The sequence below is a fragment of the Colobus angolensis genome, unplaced genomic scaffold, assembly GCF_000951035.1.
Source record: "Colobus angolensis palliatus isolate OR3802 unplaced genomic scaffold, Cang.pa_1.0 Scaffold91, whole genome shotgun sequence".
In the NCBI taxonomy this organism is placed as follows: domain Eukaryota; kingdom Metazoa; phylum Chordata; class Mammalia; order Primates; family Cercopithecidae; genus Colobus; species Colobus angolensis.
This window is the reverse complement of record NW_012123043.1, coordinates 2,937,587-2,942,138: the sequence shown is the minus strand read 5'-3', so window position 1 is coordinate 2,942,138 and position 4,552 is coordinate 2,937,587. Positions and strand designations below refer to the sequence as shown.

The 4,552-nt window shown below is 46.4% G+C and overlaps 1 pseudogene; it reads right to left on the bottom strand.

Annotated features, from left to right (window-relative positions):
* Positions 1–1,298: 1,298 nt before the first annotated feature.
* Positions 1,299–3,909, bottom strand: LOC105504396 (annotated as a pseudogene).
* Positions 3,910–4,552: the final 643 nt, after the last annotated feature.

Sequence of the window (4,552 nt, the reverse complement as noted above, 5' to 3'; positions counted from 1 at the left end):
CAGCTCCTCATCCATTAACTGCTCTTTGGTGGCCCAACCTTCCCAACACTTTTCAGATTTAGGGAAATAGTTTAGGAATTTTTCTCCATGAGAGGTCTGCTCTCACCTAGGACTTAGATCCCAAATATTGAACAATCAGTATGGTGTAGGCATCAACCAGTCTGCGCACAGGACCTGGGCCATGGTATAATGCAGCAGGTTCTGAATTCCGTCCCCCATCCCACCACCCCACCATCAGGCTCAATGCTGTAGTTGCTGGAACACGAAGTTTCTGGGTCCTGGGATTGGCGTAAAGAGGCAATGACCATGGGAGGGCATGTTAGGGTATCGACTATTTACCAACCGATATAGAAGTAGAAGTATTTTATTTTCTATTTATTTATTTAATTTTTTTTTAAGATGAAGTTTTGCTTTTGTTGCCCAGGCTGGGGTGCAATGGTGTGATCTCAGCTCACTGCAACCTCCGCCTCCCGGGTTCAAGCGATTCTCCTGCCTCAGCCTCCCGAGTAGCTGGGATTACAGGCGCCCGCCACCATGCCTGGCTAGTTTTTTTGTATTTTTAGTAGAGACGAGGTATCACCATGTTGGCCAGGCTGGTCTTGAACTCCTGGCCTCAGGTGAACTGCCTGCCTTGGCCTCCCAAAGTGCTGGGATTACAGGCGTGAGCCACCGCGCCTGGCCCAGAAGTATTTTAATGTTTACACAGCCAGTATGACTGCACTGATGTGCTACGAGGATTCTATTACTAGAACTATCTTTCCCCACCATCCTTAACCATAAATCTTCAGGATCAAGATTCTGCTGTCTTACTCTACTGTCTTTCCACAAGTAGTTACCCCTTTTCCTATTCGAGAAGGCATCATTGTGCCTCCGTAAGAGATGACCCTTCTACCCACAGCAGTCTAGGAACATTACTGTCATGACCGGTGGTTCCTTGTTCTTTCAGGAATATCTTCCTCTATCCATTTTACTTGATATTTCCATCAACTTTTTTTTCTAAAGCCTCAGTTACACTTGGTCATTGTCCTGCTTAATAGCCATCAGTGTGTGTCCGATGCCTAAAAATAAACAATCCCCCCACTTCTGGCAAGGGAAAAAAAATCACACATATAACTTTAGAATGACATTCTAGGCCTCGGTTTCATTCCCAACATCTTTTTCAGTGACAACTTCTCTTCGTATCCTTCTCCCTATGCATGGGAATGCATATTCTCCTCCAAATACACCCTGGCAATCACCATCTCTGTCTCTCAATTCCCTCAAGTATTCTCTTGCTAAAATCCTATCATACTTGCTGGTTATTCCTTCCGTGTCACACCCTCCCTTTTTTTTGGAAGCTGTGGAGGAAGCATGTGAGCTAAGCTGAGCAGCCAGCCTTTTTCCGGGGTTGATGTGGGCATCTGGGGAGAGACCGTGACCGTCAGCTCTGAGGCTGTGTGAGCCTGGAGCTGCCATGACCATTTATTCTACAGCGTGGTAAAACCTGTCGGAGAACAAACTCAACACAGGAGCAGGGCCAAGGAGTCAAGGGATTTCAGGAATGTGCCCTGATAGGCATCAGTGAGACCCTGAGATCCCTCCTTGGATTTCTCTTCTGCTGGGGACAATACATTCCCTTTTTTTGCCTAAATTAATTTGAGTTAGCCTTTTATAGCCTGTGAGAACGAGGTGGCCCTTCCTCCAAGACGCGGGTCATATGCCAAGTCCTTCTTGTGTTCCTGCCTCCTTTTTCTCTGGCCTTTGTTTGCACTGTTTCGCTACTGCCTTGGGGTGTGTTGTTTTGCACATGCTTCATCCTGCTAGGACGTAAGGGCCTTCGGGAGGACAGATTCCTGGAGCGTCAAGTCCAGATTGCATGGTTAATTAGGGAGGAAGTGGATGATGGGTACTATGAGTGAGTTGCTCTTTTGTGAGATTAGGCAGGAAGAAAGAAAGGCTGGTAGGAAAAGGCATAAGGGACCAGGCTTAAGGCTGGCTTAAGACTGACTCTAGAAGGCTCAAGAAGAAAAAAATTCAGCTCAGAGTAGATATGAGCGTTCATGCTTTTAAACAAAAGGAAGTCAGGGAAGAGGGAGGAAGAAGGTATCAAAGAAAGAAAGTTCACTGCAGAAATTCCATCTCAGGATCAGCAGGAGGGCTGGGAGAAGAGCTCAGAGAGGTTGAGGTTTGGGAAAGAGAAAAGGGTATTTATTCAGACACATGAATGGAGAAAATAATGTGTTAAGATGTGGTGACAATGTAACATGAAGAGGAGTTGAAGGAATACATACTTTATGATATTAATCTTGGCAAAGCAGCAAATCCTCAGTTTACTGGACATGTTGTCTAAGGATTTTAATTTAAGGCTATTTTCCTTAAAACTGCCTTAAGGATTTAACAGCTGTGTCTTTATTTTTCCTCATCACTTGTGGAGGTCACTTCTCATCAACTTCCTAAAGGGTCTCCTTGTCTGTATTCTCTTTCCATATTAATCTCTTCTCTACCCAGTGTCAGGCATTCTGAAGTGTAAATCTTATCTTGTCACCTTCTTTCTTGAAACACTGCAAATCTTCTCAGAAATTCTAGAATGAAATTTCCAGTCCTTAGCTTAGCACATAGGCCCTATATTCTGGGGATACAGATGTCATAGCCTAGCATGGGAATATATGTGGCAAGCAGGCCCTGCCCACCTGTCCAGAAGACCTTCAGCCACCTCTTTCCTGTCCCCTTGCTTCCCTAATCCCCACCTCACATTTCACACCTCCACAATACTGAAGTTACTTGGTATTTTCTGCCAAACCGTGTGCTTTTCCATCCTTTGAAATCTTTCTGTATATTGCTTCAACTTAATTCAATAATATTCATTGAGCACAAAAAAGGTGTCTGTTGCTGTAGTGGGAGCTACAATAATCTTACTCAAACTGATTTACTAGGTTAACTCCTAACTTAGGTTAACTGCGGTGAAGGGATTGTCCTCCCTCTGTTGGAAGGCCCCCAGCCTGTCCCATCTGGCAGGAAGGGGGCAGCCTGCAATCCCCAAGGGCTGGTCTGGGGCTGCCAGATGCTCCAGGCAGGAGGCCGGAGGGGGCTCACCAAAGCTTGCCCTGGAGGAGATGACAGCGCTGCCCCTAGCTTGTCTGCCTGGGTACAGTAGTCCTTGACCTCCTATAGCCATTTGCTGGTAATTCATGCAAGATCCCTGTCAGCTTCTTCTTGATGGCATCTTTGGAGCTGCCGTAGATCATTCTGCTCTTACGGGTGCAGACTGAGGTGCTCAGAAGACAAACACCAGGTCCTCCACTTGGCTCTCTTTGCTCTCATAGGTTGCGTCACAGAGGACATAGTGGCAGTCCTTGTCTGGCAGCATCTTGACAACGGTGGTGTAGGAGTCGTCAACAGCCTACCCCACTTCACCTGCCAGGGTCCCCCTGCCCTCCTCAAGGATAATGATCTCGTCCCCACTCAGGCAGAGAGCACCGCCATCTTACGCGTCTTCACCTCCTCTGCTGTTGAAGACTTCTGCTCCTTGTCATCATGTCATTGAACACCTTTTTTTTTTTTCCTTTTCTCTTTTTCTCTCTCTTTTTTTTTTTGTTTTTGAGACAGGGTCTTGCTCTGCCATCCAGGCTGGAGTGCAGTAGTGCGATCTCGGCTCACTGCAACCTCCACCTCCCAGGTTCAAGCAATTTTTATGCCTCAGCCTCCCAAGTAGCTGGGATTACAGGCATGCGCCATCACGCCTGGCTAAGTTTTGTATTTTTAGTAGAGACGGGGTTTCACAATATTGGTCAGTCTCGTCTGGGACTCCTGACCTCAGGTGATCCACCCACCTCAGCCTCCCAAAATGCTAGGATTACAGGCATGAGCCACCACTCTGGCCTCATTGAGCACCTTGATGATGCCATCAGAAACAGCCACACCCGATGCCATGTTCCTGGAAGTAAGAAGGAGATGGCAGGGAGAGCCCCAGAAGAGGAGAATTGCTGCAGCTGCCGCCGGGATCAGAAGGAACCAAAAATTCTTATGAAGGCGCTGGGTTGAAGCATGAAATTCAAATGCAAGAATGGTGCCTTTTACCTTTTGCTCCAGCGTTGAAACAGACTGTGGCTTTTTTTTTTCAGTTGAGCATGAGGTGAAGTAGTTGGCTTATGTTTTGGGGCCAGGAGTCTCTTGAAATTCTCCACTTACTAATGCTCACTGTCCCAGAGGCATTTAGGAAATGCAAGGCATTTAGGAAATCCCAGCCACATTCACTACAGTCCTCATTTTGTGGAATGGCCTGGGCTATTTGTTTTGTTTCATTTATCTTGTTTAAAAGAAAATTACTGAATGAGTATATTTGAATTCACTTAAGTCAGATACTGATATGATGTGACCCCACTGTACAGGTCTGAGTTCTCCAGAGAGTTCTAGTCTGGGAATGCATTTGGAAAGTAATCAGCATGTAGTTAGTAGTTAAAGCTGTGAGTGTGGATATGTTCACTAACGGGAGTGTGTGCGAAGAGTAAGAGGCGGCAGCCTAGGGCAGAGCCTTGGTGAACATGGATGTTTATGGGGCTGGAGAATGAGGAAC